The following is a 14,761-nucleotide window of genomic DNA, read 5'->3' as shown; positions in this document are numbered from 1 at the left end:
GAAATAATCTATATTAAACTGAGTGAAAGTCAAATCAGTAATAGCTGTTCATTTTGTTTTCACTGTATCACGACCAGTTTCGTATCATAGGGGTATATCATCAGGTCATATCTGCATATAGAATGAAACTACATAAGTAAAAGCGCTAATAGCCAACATAAACCACCAGACAAAATACACAGTAAAGTGATGTACTCACAAAACAAATAGTTCATATGCCATGAATTCTAAGATGCAAACGTGCATAAAAACATGCCACTCCTCAGTAAAACCTTGGATGAAACAGCGGATGATCATCCAATCCAAACTATGCAAGATCAGTAATACACTCCAAACACATTCAAAAGAGGAACCTGGGCAGCACATGACAATCTTCATATGATAGGATGAGACCAATGAGCACAAAACATTGCAGAATGAACGTAACGTAAATCAAAACACAGCTCGCAGTGGCTGTAGAGTATAAGAGAGGAGGGACTTGCCATCGTCAAAATCCATGGGAGAAAGAAAGAATTAAAAGACAAACAATCATTGGAACTTGTCAATATACTAAAATATGTTGGCAAGTGTCAAATAGAAATACACGTCACAGGACTAGGCACACACTGAATACTGTGAAGCCAAAACACATCATCCCATTGTAGCTTGAAGATTGCGATATCCAGCAGTAGAATCCAAAATTAAAAGGACGCACGGACTGGACCTTGGAAATCACAATAACAAAATGGATATCAATTTTAAATAACAATCCTCTATAAGAGACAGAAAATAATAAGCATTACACTTTTGAGAAGTGAGATACGCTTAAAATTGATTACATATAAGGAAACTGAACTACCTTGTTAGAGCCACAACAAGAAAACGGAACCCAACTGAAGTCCTAGTCCTTGATAGCAAAATATATTAAACCAGTAAAAATATAAAAATATGTATAAAATACATAAAAATATAAGAGATATAAAAATATGAAAAACATAATATCTAAAATGGTGCTAAGTAATGTTAGACCAGGTTAACATAAATATTGACCCCTACCCTTTTTTAATTTACGGACGCTGTAAGAATGGGTGATTTTTGACATAGATGAGGTTAGTCTACCAGAGACCTAATGGCTGTCAGTTTGAGTATCTTAAAATAAAATAACACTGACAGGCCAAGTGACACCCACAGCCACAAGTGTAAGGTTAACAGTTCTGCACTACATACGAGATTTAAACACTTGTGCTGGAAAAATAGGGAAGACATGGAAGCCTAATTAACGTTCACGGATTTGTCCCAGTGTGATGAATCCATTACTAGCGATACCTATAACGCAACATAGGATACCAACAGGACGGAATATTCCAGAGTATACGAAGTCATACAGCATCACAAAGCATTTACAACCATTGATGGAAGAATCCATCTGCCAGCAATTAGCCGATGTAATCACTGAACACAATGATATCTCTGAGGTGTGAGCGTTGTCATCACGCTCAAATACCATGTGATGGTACCAAGAACTATAGATTCTGTTGTGATTGTGACTACCTAAATAGAAGGACTATCCCTGATGCATAACTGTCCCTAAAATTAGGAAACATTCGACAATTTAGGTCAATGTAGACACTTTTCAACCATGAGTATGAAGAGTGGCTACCACCAACCTAAAGTAGTTGGAAAATATTAGCCAAAAACAGCCTTTTCATGGGGAAATTACCAGTACAGTATCATAGGATGCCATGGCTGACTGCATCAAGCCAGTCAGAAGACTAATGAAAAAAAAGTTTCCATTTGACTTGAAGAATGCGCTGGCTAAATTCCATAGATCCTTGGATGGAGTGTTTCAGGAACTGAAACCCAAAAAGAAGTATGGTCTTCCTTGATGACGTAACTGTATTTTTAAAAGATATGGAAGAACGCGAGTCAATTACAAAAAGTTTTTAATAGACTGCAGGAGCACATCTGACACTGAGTGCTCATAAGAGCCATGTCACTAGAATGAAAGTAAACTATCTCAGCTATTTAATTAATTAAGAAGGAGTAAAACCTGATCCATAGCTAATATCAGCAGTTTGAGACTTTCTGGCACTGCAGACTATGAAACAAATAGTCATTTTAAGGTCTCTTGAATTATTATAGAAATTTTTGACAAATTTTGCACAAACTTCCAAGCCATTGGCTCGTTTATTGAGAAAGAAAGGAGTCAAATTCGAATGGTCAGCAGAGTGTCAAGCTGCATTTGAGAAATTAAAACATGCATTGGTATAAGTCTCATGTCGGTATTTCCTGACTTTGAGCAAGAGTTCATCCTATCATGTGATGTGATCAGTATAGCAGTTGGTTTTGTTTGGAGTCAAATTGTGGATACCAGGGAACTTCTAGTGGCTTCTGTGTCAAGGCAGTAGAACAAGAAGAATGTAACTATTCCACTACAGAGAAAGAAATACTAGCTGTTGTTTATGGCGTTATCTACTTTCAGTGTTATTTATGTGGACAAACGTTTAAGGTTGTTATGGATCATACTTGCCTTAAGTGACTGTTGAGAGTGACAGACCCTTCCAGTATGTTGACACAATGGGTGATGAAGCCAAGTGGATTCAGTTATGAAGTGTACATATACATGGGAAAAAGCACACAAATCCAGACCCACCGAGTAGGAAGACTGGAGCTCTGCAAACACTAGATGAAAGTCTGTTACAATAGCAGAAGGCACAAGCACCTGAAGCAGACTATCAGTCATTTAGGTCACAACCATAGTTTGTGACGCCTGAAGGTTTGTTATGCGGAAGAAGTACGAAATGCAGCCTACACATGGTGGTCCGTGCATCATTTAGAAATAAAGTATTATGACAGGCACATTATCATGACCATCGTGGTGGACATATGACACCAGACAGGTGTGAAACTGACAAGTTTTGGTGGACCACCAGTAAACAAGATGTTGAACAGTATATGAAAGACAGTGTGACATGTGCACAAAGAGCAGATCTTTGTCATCAGTGTGTTCCATTGCACAGATTGTTGGAAGTGTTAAACCTTTTGAAATGCTTGGTTTTGATTCGTGTGGATCATTTAATAGGACAGCAGTAAGAAATAAATATGTTCTGACAATACTAGCCACCTTTCCTGGTAGCAATGGTAGTGATTCTGGACCAGTGAGCAAGCACATAAGGAAACGGATAGTTCCCAATTGGATATAAACATTTGGTATTCTCAACACTATAATTAAAGATCAGTGTACAAATTTCGTGTCAGATCTGCTGAAGCAGCTGAGTTGCCAGCTTCATATCAGAAAACTGTGCACAAGCTCTTTCCATCCACAACAAGTGATCATACTGGGACAGTTAATCACATAGTTTTTAAAATTTTGAGTCATTATGCAAATAATCACCGAGATAATTGGGACATGTGTCTTCAATACAGGTCTTTTACCACTCGAGGTGGTATGTGGTAGGAAGATGCCATCTCCTTGTGAGCTTAGGAAACCTTAATTAGGTTCTGATGAGGAATCTGTGAACAAGGTCGTGAAACAGTTAAGAGAGGTTCGGTAGAAGATCAAATGAACGAAAAGAAAGGCACTTGAACATCAAGAGTGGATGGGACCACTTACTGGAAAATTGCTGCTATATTGAATGGGCCAGTGGGTTTTAGTGACAAACCCTTACACACCAAAGTGCAGAACAGAGAAGGTTTTAGTCTGTATCAAGAGAGAGCTGATAATAAATGGTAAATGTGAAGATGCAGCTTCCAATGAATATATCTATTATTCATGCCACCCAAGTCAACCCCTGAGTGGAACAACAGATGATTTGCTGCAGATTTCATCACTGCAGGGGGTGCAAAATAAAATGTCAATGACGGCAAAGAAGTGAGTATTTTAGAACGATCAGGTTACACACAGAATACCAGATACACTGATACTGCATGATAGGTAAAGAGTATTTAATTCTTTTAGTCTCTATATGTATTTTTATCATGTTGTTAATGAAAAACGATAACTTATCTCTACATCAAGTTCCAGCTGAATAGCTGCAGAAATCCAGAGCATACACTGTACTGCTAAAATGTGTGTAGAGATAATGGTTGCTTGCTACTTCATTGTGTTGTTACTGATCGTCATTCTACCATATTTCTAACATTACTTTCCGAAGATTTCTTAATACTGTTCTATTTCAAGCTATTACAGAATTACAGTATTATATATATAATTTTCCTGATGGACTAAGGTTTCCGCTTTGTTTTTGTTTCTTGTTTGTCAGTCATTTGTACATGAACATAGGAGAAAATTCGAGGACAAATTTTCCTGGCCGGTTTAGGAATGTAGGGTATACAATAATTATGTGTTATTTGAGGTTGTGTATAATAATTATGTATTATTTACGGTTGTTCAAAGCAGAGATCCGGCAGAAAAATACGTTAAGACTTATTGTAGTTTGTGTGAACATTTTTTGGCTTTGACGCATTCAACCACAATATTCGGAATCTGCAGTGGAATAAGGAGGACGATGACCAGCAGAGTTTGCGCAACAGCAGTCAGTACTTCGACAGATCAACGACCAAGCAGATGGATAATGCTTCCAAGGGGAAAAACAACCAGCAAAATTCGCACAACAGCGGTCAATGCTCCAGGAACTTTCAACATACTGAACTCACATGCTTTACATATCTGGTGATGCAGAGGACAACAGGGCAATGACCGACCACGCTAGCATAGAGGTAAAACAAAGAAAGACGGCATGTGTGTCGACATTGGTCACGTTACTGCCCAATGTGAGAAACATAGATCAATGACCAAAGAGTCAGTCGCCAACCTAGAAACTTTGCGACATTGGCAAAAACACCAAATAAATAGCACCGACAAACGGGCATGAGGGATTGTTTGAGGGGAGAGAGAAGAGACGAAGGAACAGCGCCTGGATAGATGAACTGGTGGTTAGTCAGCAGACGTCATGCTTCGCTGCTCGACAGAAGAACATGTTGGTACTGCACCAATAGGTCAGCGTAGAAGGTGCCATCCAACATATTACCAGAAAGAAGTTCACATGGTACTTACCCAGGTGAGGACGAAGGGACTATGGCCTCACTAAATGGGTCACATGTGAATCTAGACGCTGATGATCTCTGCCAGAAGGCACTGACCCTGAGGGTCGTTGGTTCGATTCCGGGATGGAGCGTGCCTCACCATGTGGTAGCCGCTTGTTACGAACGCAGTGAGCGAATTCACAAGGAGAAAACCACGCCGCGCTGCAGCGTGTCCCGGGCATGGCACCGATGGACGAATACGCCACCTGGTGCTCTGCTGCAACACGAGCCGTCGCCGTATCAGTGGTCACTGGAATCTGCATGCCACGACCCAGTGCCGCTCTGCTGTTGCAAGGAATTGGGCGAGTCAGAACACATTGTATTACTCTGTTTGTTTGAAGGATCTTATGTCTCAATAAATGACTGATAGTGGAACCACCAATATTTTACTCACACCCACTGGCGCCCAGGAAAGAGCCCATTCACTGCCCACAAAGCACCGCTTTACGTCCAGCCATCCCTGATAAAATAACGACCTTTGCTCCGCTCTGTCACTAACGCTTAATATCTAGTGTCACAAAACCTCGACAGGCTACAGTTGTAATGTCACGTAGTTCAGCAGGCATGTCCAGCCACTCATAATAAAAGATGATAAAAGTACACTATATATATGAATATAATAGTTGTCACATGTTCATTATAACTGCTTATGTATCATGAAGAAAAACGGCTGGAAGGGACCATAGGCAGGGAAGGCAGAGTATGTGTGTGGGAGAACCATTTGTCTGAAGAAATTAGCGTTTCATCTGAGCAGAGAACTGTAAATACTGCAGTCAGCTGCCTGGTGCATTCTACACAAAAGTCTGCATGTAAAGGGGTATTATAAGATGATTGGCCACAGACAGCACACATGACAGTCATCGGGCGGTAGAAAGGATGGGATTGAGAGAATTAGCAGACACATTATCTGCACTCAGAAAGAGAGTGCAGTTCTTTACTCCTGTGAATTGTGCATGCACAAATTTGGACATGTGCATTAGATGACAACAACTTGCACGTACTCAGAAGGGAGTACTCCGAGTATCAGTACGATTTCTGTTTTTTGTTGTTTGTGGTCTGCTGTTGTTGACATATGAGGCCAGCAGCTATAGTGTGTTTAAAATTAGTTGCGACTTTAGATCTTTGGCTGACTGGAGGCAACTTGACATCCTTGCCCAGTGCCCAGGTGACACCAATGGCGGGCTGGCTTTCCCTACCACGCCGCCAAGCGGTTTGGCTGGTAAAGTGACTCTGTTGCCACACTATGAGTAAACAATACTACATGATGTCACGCATTAGATATATCAATGTACGTCAGCTCTCCTTCTAAAGTCTAATTTCCTGGCGTTGAAGTGTTCTGTAGTGGTGAGGTACTGTGAACAAGTGTTTAGTGTTGGCTCTGCATTAATAACAACAATGGATTATTTCTGAGCACGAGATTCGAAGTAAAAGTATCACCCAAAAACACGTTTACTGGCTGGGAAGATAACGTTCTGCTGCAAAACATTCCTCGGAATTCGACAACAGAAATGGATGAAATGCCACACCGCTCTGTTGTGATGCATAAAGCTTCAATAGTGCAATGGAGACAAGTGGATATTTGGCTCTGGGTACAAAGAACTGTTCCTTGAGATAAAGCTGAACCTAGCATGTACAGGGCGGAGTTAGTGTAACTTGTAGTGCTGTACAAGCCAAAACTTCACACTATGAGGTCGACAAACTGGCTGATGGTAAACGGAGTAGTTTAATCAGACTTCTTCCTTATCATGCACATTTAAATCCGACAGATAATATGGGCTTACATGAAAAGTAATGCGGCAAAAAAGAACAAGAAGTTTATATTCACTGAGGATGAAATACTGACAAAAGTACCCAATTCAAATGGTACATGGCAGGACGGGTCTTGAGATATCCGCCATACCAAGAAGATAGTTGAGGAGACATTGATTCATGAAGAACTGGGATGAATTTTGAGAAACATGTAACTTTCTTGTTGCCATGTTAAAATATGTTTCTTTTGTCAAAACACAGCAGAGTTTAGAAATATTCATCTCACTAACGTTCTAATGTAGTCCGATAATGGCGTCACACAAAAAGGCTCTTTGCTTGCAAAAATTGAGGTAGAAGATTATTTATGTTGTAAATATAGTTGAGAATATGTAGAATCCAAGTTTTCCAAAATTATGCATCCTACTGAAAATTTTATCATTACAAAAAAGAAAGATCATTACATTTTTTGTCGAATGACTGCTTAAATGTCAAAATCTGTGCAGCCGTTTGGTCGCAATCAGTTGTCAAATTTCGGTCATTTTTTACCAACTTGGTTCAAAAGGCAGCTCCAGCACCTGTATCTCAAAAACAGCTACGCCAAATTAAAACTAGTTATTAAAGTTGTAGAGCATGAAATTTCATGTTACAAAAGCATCGAGTTTTTCAGTTTTCGACACTATTAATCATCTTGGGGTTCAAACAGAGCAGTAGCATCCATTTTATTTGGGTTAAATGCGCCTGGGACCTCAGTTTGGTAGCAGTGTGTAGTCATTCGAGTCCAGTATCTTTTAATTCAAGTTTCATTTCATTATGGCCAATATTTCGCTTTGCATAGGGAAGTCTGCTAAGGTTCTTCCAGTGAGCATCAATTTCCTCACAACAACAAAAGCAGTGCTTATTAAAATCAAATACCTTCTTGAATGATCGAAGATTAGAAGCTGGCTGAAGTTGAAGTGCACAGCGCTTGTCAGAAGAAGCACAAGAACCCAAACATTATTATGTCGCCTTCGACAATATAAATAAACAAAAGGCCCTGCAACTTTACTCCCAAGAGATGCTCACACACTGGAAGACCGAATGGATGCTGCTGAATTGAGAAAACTTACATCTGAAGACTACTTCACCTTTAGGCGAAGTGTTAAATTTTGGTGTGGCATATGGTCTGACATGACGATGGTGCAAACTTTAATGAGGACAGCGAAATCGAAAGGTGGTTCAACTCACGGATGTGGGTTTTCAGATTCTTTGCTCAGAAAGTGGACCTCAGGGATGGAATCCTTACAGGAGATTTGTAAAAAGTAGGAAAATTCTGTGGTATATCATCAGGAACAAGCGAGCAACATGTAGATTTAAGAGCTTCATCCACAGATGTAAATGTAGCAGACAGTGACAAACTGAATGATTGGCTGTTAAAACATCCATCTTTTCTAAAATGTAATGTGATTATGTCAATAAACAGTGGAGTAATTGGTGATGAATCGGTAAACTTTCATCAGTCATTAGTAGAAGGAATTAAAAGGATCACCTGAATTAAAAGAGAGAACTTTAAAAACGTCTCATTTCAACGCAAAACCAAGGTTATAACACTTGCACCCTGCACTATGGCTCCCAAGATACGGAAGAAGAGGATTTCTACCGTAAACCCATTAACATTGTTTCACAGAGTGTGTATTATCAAGCAATCTGATAAATACGTGAAGTTCTGTTCCTCATTGAACTTTCCCCAAACCTCCTGTCGTTGTTCAACAAGGATGAGGAAGAGGTCGGAGATATCTTACAGGACAAGGAAATGATGAAGGTGCCGTAATGGATCCTGAAGATCGGACACTGGACTGGGACCTGCTGCAGTCTCAAAAACGATCTCGATAGAATCGAAATTTGACAAAATGTGAATCTCTGTTATTTAAATTGTATTTTTTTAATACACTAGTACCCTTTTATTTGTTCACTTGTACACATTTTTGTATTACTCGTACATAAACACATACTGGTCATTACTACGTACTTGGTTTTCATTTTACCAACCCACTGTTACCAATAAAGTGATGGATAAAAATGAATGAAAATACATATGAATGGAGGAAAACGAAAAGATACACATGGAAACACATATGTGCTCATTAGAGAGCCGTCTTCCCACTGGAAATTCATTTCATTGAATATCTTGGAATTGTGAAAAAAAAACATTGCCTTTCAATAGTACGAACGCTTTAAAGCGCCTAAAACTGAAAAACTGGATGCTTTTGTAACATGAAATTTCATGCTCTGCAACTTTGATAGCTTGACGTTTTCGATTTGCAGTAGGCATTTTTGAGTTACAGGCGTTGAAGACATCTTTTTAGACAAGTTTCTGAAAATGAACGAACTTTGACAACTTACTGCTGCCAGACGGCTACGCCGATTTTGGCATTTACATAATCATTCGATGCAAAATTTAATGCTCTTTCATTTTGGAAATAGTAACATTATGAGTAGGATGCACACCAAAAGTGCCACCATTTTGTGGTTTTTTGGCCACAAAAAGTTGTCCTGAGGGCTTTGGAGGTCGAAAACTTCGAGTCTGCGTACTCAACTACATGCGCAAGATGAAAAAATTAAATCTCCTACCTCGGCTTTTACAAGCAAAAGCACCGCATTACCGGACTAATACAGTTGAAATTGCGGCAGAATAATGAAATAGTAGATTATTAAATTAACAACTAAGTGCAAGTCAGGTCAATAGTTTGTGAAACAGCTGAATCACAGTATAGAAATAAACTTGTAACTTTTTTCCTTATACTATTACAAAACCTACAGCAGTTCTCATTTCACAAGTTATCCATGGTTCTCAAGAACTACAATATTTAATTGAAAAAATCTGGAGTCCCTTGAATATCGAGGTAGAAATGGAAGTTTCACATATTAATCATCTACATCTACATTTATAATCCACAAGCCACCCATCGGTATGTGGCGGAGGGCCTTTACGTGCCAATGTCATTACCTCCCTTTCCTGTTCCAGTCGCGTATGGTTCGCGGGAAGAACGACTGCCGGAAAGCCTCCGTGCGCGCTCGAATCTCTCTAATTTTACATTCGTGATCTCCTCGGGTGGTATAGGTAGGGGGAAGCAATATATTCGATACCTCATCCAGAAACGCACCCTCTCGAAACCTGGACAGCAAGCTACAGCGCGATGCTGAGCGCCTCTCTTGCAGAGTCTGCCACTTGAGTTTGCTAAACATCTCTGTAATGCTATCACGCTTACCAAATAACCCTGTGACGAAACGCGCCGCTCTTCTTTGGATCTTCTCTATCTCCTCTGTCAACCTGATCTGGTATGGATCCCACACTAATGAGCAATACTCAAGCATAGGTCGAACGAGTGTTTTGTAAGCTACCTCCTTTGTTGACGGACTACATTCTCTAAGGACTCGCCCAATGAATCTAAACATGGCACCCGCCTTACCGACAATTACTTTTATATGATCATTCCACTTCAAATCGTTCCGTACGCATACTCCCAGATATTTTACAGAAGTAACTGCTACCAGTGTTTGTTCCACTATCATATAATCGTACAATAAAGAATCCTTCTTTCTATGTATTCGCAATAGATTACAATTTTCTATGTTAAGGGGCAGTTGCCGCTCCCTGCACCAAGTGCCTATTCGCTGCAGATCTTCCTGCATTTCGTTGCAATTTTCTAATGCTGCAACTTCTCTGTATACTACAGTATAATCTGCGAAAAGTCGCATGGAACTTCCGACACTATCAACTATGTCATTTATATATTTTGTGAAAAGCAGTGGTCCCATAACTCTCCCCTGTGGCACGCCAGAGGTTACTTTAACGCCTGTAGACGTCTCTCCATTGAGAACAACATGCTGTGATCTGTTTGCTAAAAACTCTTCAATCCAGCCACACAGCTGGTCTGATATTCCGTAGGCTCTTACCTTGTTTATCAGGCGACAGTGCGGAACTGTATCGAACGCCTTCCGGAAGTCAAGGAAAATGGCATCTACCTGGGAGCCTGTATCTAATATTTTCTGGGTCTCATGAACAAATAAAGCGAGTTGCGTCTCACACGATCGCTGTTTCCAGAACCCATGTTCATTCCTATAGAGTAGATTCTTGGTTTCCAGAAATGGCATAATACACGAGCAAAAAACCTGTTCTAAAATTCTACAACAAATCGATGTCAGGGATATAGGCCTATAGTTTTGCACATCTGCTGAACGACCCTTCTTGAAAACTAGAACTACCTGCGCTCTTTTTCAATCGTTTGGAACCTTCCGTTCCTCTAGAGACTTGCGGTACATGGCTGTTAGAAAGGGGGCAAGTTCTTTCCCATACTCTGTGTGGAATCGAATTGGTATCCCGTCAGGTCCAGTGGACTTTCCTCTGTTGACTGATTCCAGTTGCTTTTCTATTCTTTGGACACTTATTTCGATGTCAGCCATTCTTTCGTTCGTGCGAGGATTTAGAGAAGGAACTGCAGTGCGGTCTTCCTCTGTGAAACAGCTTTGGTAAAAGGTGTTTGGTATTTCAGCTTTACCCGTGTCATCCTCTGTTTCAATGCCATTATCGTCCCAGAGTGTCTGGATATGTTGTTTCGATCCACTTACTGATTTAACGTAAGACCAGAACTTCCTAGGATTTTCTGTTAAGTCGGTACATAGAATTTTACTTTCGAATTCACTAGCCCTCCTTACGCTACTTTGACATAGTTTGGCTTCTGTTTAACCAAGAGGTTTTGGCTGCGTTGAAATTTGCAGTGAAGCCCTCTTTGCTTTCGCAGTAGTTTCCTAACTTTGTTGTTGAACGACAGTCGGTTTTTCCCGTCCCTCACAGTTTTACTCGGCACATACCTGTCTAAAACGCATTTTACGATTGTCTTGAACTTTTTCCATGAGCACTCAATATTGTCAGTCTCGGAACAGAAATTTTCGTTTTAATCTGTTAGGTAGTCTGAAATCTGCCTTCTACTACTCTTGCTAAACAGATAAATCTTCCTTCATTTTCTTATATTCCTATTTACTTCCATATTCAGGGATGCTGCAACGGCCTTATGATCACTGATTCCCTGTTCTGCGCTTACAGAGTCGAAAAATTCTGGTCTGTTTGTTATCAGTAGGGTAAAAAAGTGGCTCTGAGCACTATGTGACTTAACTTCTGAGGTCATCAGTCCCCTAGAACTTAGAACTATTAAACCTAACTAACTTAAGGACATCACACACAACCATGCCCGATGCAGGATTCGAACCTGCGACTGTAGCGGTCACGCGGTTCCAGACTGTAGTGCCTAGAACCGCTCGGCTAGTACGGCTGGCTCATCAGTAGCTCCAAGATGTTATCTCCACGAGTCAGTTCTCTGTTTAATTGCTCGAGGTAATTTTCGGATAGTGCACTCAGTATAATGTCACTCGATGCTCTGTCCCTAGCACCCATTCTAAACATCTGAGTGTCCCAGTCTATATCTGGTAAATTTAAATCTCCACCTAAGACTATAACATGCTGAGGAAATTTATGTGAAATATATTCCAGATTTTCTCTCAGTCATTCTGCCACTAATGCTGCTGAGTCGGGAGGGCGGTAATAGGAGTCAATTATTAACCTAGCTCGGTTGTTAAGTATAACCTCCAGCCATAATAATTCACAGGAACTATCCACTTCTATTTCTCTACAGGATAAACTTCTACTAACAGCGACAAACACGCCACCACCGGTTGCATGCAATCCATCCTTTCTAAACACCGTCTGTCCCTTTGTAAAAATTTCGGCAGAATTTATCTCTGGCTTCAGCCAGCTTTCTGCACCTATAACGATTTCAGCTTCGGTGCTTTCTATCAGCGTTTGAAGTTCCGGTACTTTACCAACGCAGCTTCGACAGTTTACAATTACACCCTTTCAGGCTGTTACCCTTTCTGTACTTGCCCAAGACCATCTAACCTAAAAAACCGCCCAGTCCACGCCACACAACCCCTGCAACCCGTGTAGCCACCTGCTGTGTGTAGCGGACTCCTGACCTATCCAGCGAAACCCGAAGCCCCACCATCCTATGGCGCAAGTCGAGGAATCTGCAGCCCACACAGTCATAGAACCGTCTCAGCCTCTGATTCAGACCCTGCACTTGGCTGTGTACCAAAGGTCCACAGTCAGTCCTGTCGACAATGCTGCAAATGGTGAGCTCTGCTTTCATCCTGCTAGCGAGACTGGCAGTCTTCACCAAATCAGATAACCGCCAGAAGCCAGAGAGGATTTCCTCCGATACATAGCGACACACATCATTGGTGCCGACATGAGCAACCACCTGCAGATGGGTGCACCCTGTACCCTTCATGGAATCCGGAAGGACCCTTTCCACATCTGGAATGACTCCACCCGGTATGCACAAGGAGTAACCATTGGTTTTCTTCCCCTCCCTAGCAGACATATCCCTAAAGGGCCCCATTACGGGCCTGACGTTGGAGCTCCCAACTACCAGTAAGCCCACCCTCTGCGACCGCCTGGATCTTGCAGACTGAGGGGCAACCTCTGGAACAGGACAAGCAGCCATGTCCGGCTGAAGATCAGTATCAGCTGGAGACAGAGCCTGAAACCAGTTCGTCAGACAAACTGGAGAGGCCCTCTGTTCAGCCCTCCGGAATGTCTTTCGCCCCCTGCCACACCTCGAGACGACCTCCCACTCTACCATGGGTGAGGGGTCAGCCTCAATGTGGGCATTATCCCAGGCAGCCACAGCCGTAATCCAATCGGGTGTGTGTGGGACGAGCTGACCGTCCCTGACAAACCCCCGTCCTTACATCCACAGTGATGCCCATTGGCAACAGCCTCTAGATGTGTGACTGAAGCCAACACTGCCTGAAGCTGGGAGCAAAGGGATGCCAACTGATCCCGCATCCAAGCACAGCAGCCGCAGTCCCTATCCATGCTAACTATTGTTGTGCAAGAATGTCTGATCTAATCTACAGAGAACACAAACAATTCGACACAAAATTTAATTGTTTATTAAAATACAAGACTGCCTATCAAATACAGTAATGTTGCTACTTGCGCACTGCTGACACACTGCTCAACGGCAGAAGGCTGACTGTACCGTCAGTAACGTACAAAGACTATTTGAAAGAAAAAAAATGCCAAAACATTCTCGTGCTATCATTTGCCAAAATGTTGATTCGATATCTCAAAGCATTTATGAGATACAAGGAAATTTCGAATATTTCGTTCTAGTTATTTCACTGGCGCTTTACATACATTCTATTTTCTCGAGATTGGAAACAGGGTGCTATATCGTTTCCAGTTTAAAGAGTGAGTGAATATATTATCTACATTTAATACGCAGCAGCATGCAATCTAACATGAACCAAACACAGATTCATAGCGGCACCTATTTTGCACTACAAAGTAAGAATTTCTTAAATTGTTTACCTACTATCGAAATATCAAAATAAATATGACCATTAACGAAATGATAAGAGGTTCATCATGAAGCTGGTGAATTAATTTATAAGATGCGCGAGAATGAGCATTTACTACCGAATAGTTTCTTTAAAATCGTTTCAGAAAGATCGCAGATTGGCCGGCTTGCTGTTCATGCAGTTAAACGAGCCTGACTGGTTATGCGCCGAGTAGGTCTGTACTGGCATTACACTGTGGTCACCTGCTCACCCACCCAGCACACACTGGCAAACTGCACTTCCCTCCACTCGCTCCATACTGAAGTGTCGACAGTCGCAACTTATTTTAAACGCACTTAAACTTCAGGTTTCCATAGTGTAAATTTTCCACATTCTTCAGTGATAAAATTTTCATAAATGTAATAATTAAACAAAAGCGATATTTTTGCCAACAAACTTATTTTTTTACACAAACTGTTACCAGAATTCATTCTTTATACTTATTGTTTCGTATCCTACAAATTGAAAGGAATAAACAAGCATTAAGCGGCCTATCTCATGCATTTGGTGA

The sequence above is a fragment of the Schistocerca piceifrons genome, chromosome 11 (genome assembly GCF_021461385.2).
Source record: "Schistocerca piceifrons isolate TAMUIC-IGC-003096 chromosome 11, iqSchPice1.1, whole genome shotgun sequence".
Lineage (NCBI taxonomy): Eukaryota > Metazoa > Arthropoda > Insecta > Orthoptera > Acrididae > Schistocerca > Schistocerca piceifrons.
The sequence above is the reverse complement of the archived record's forward strand: the minus strand, read 5'-3'. Positions refer to the sequence as shown.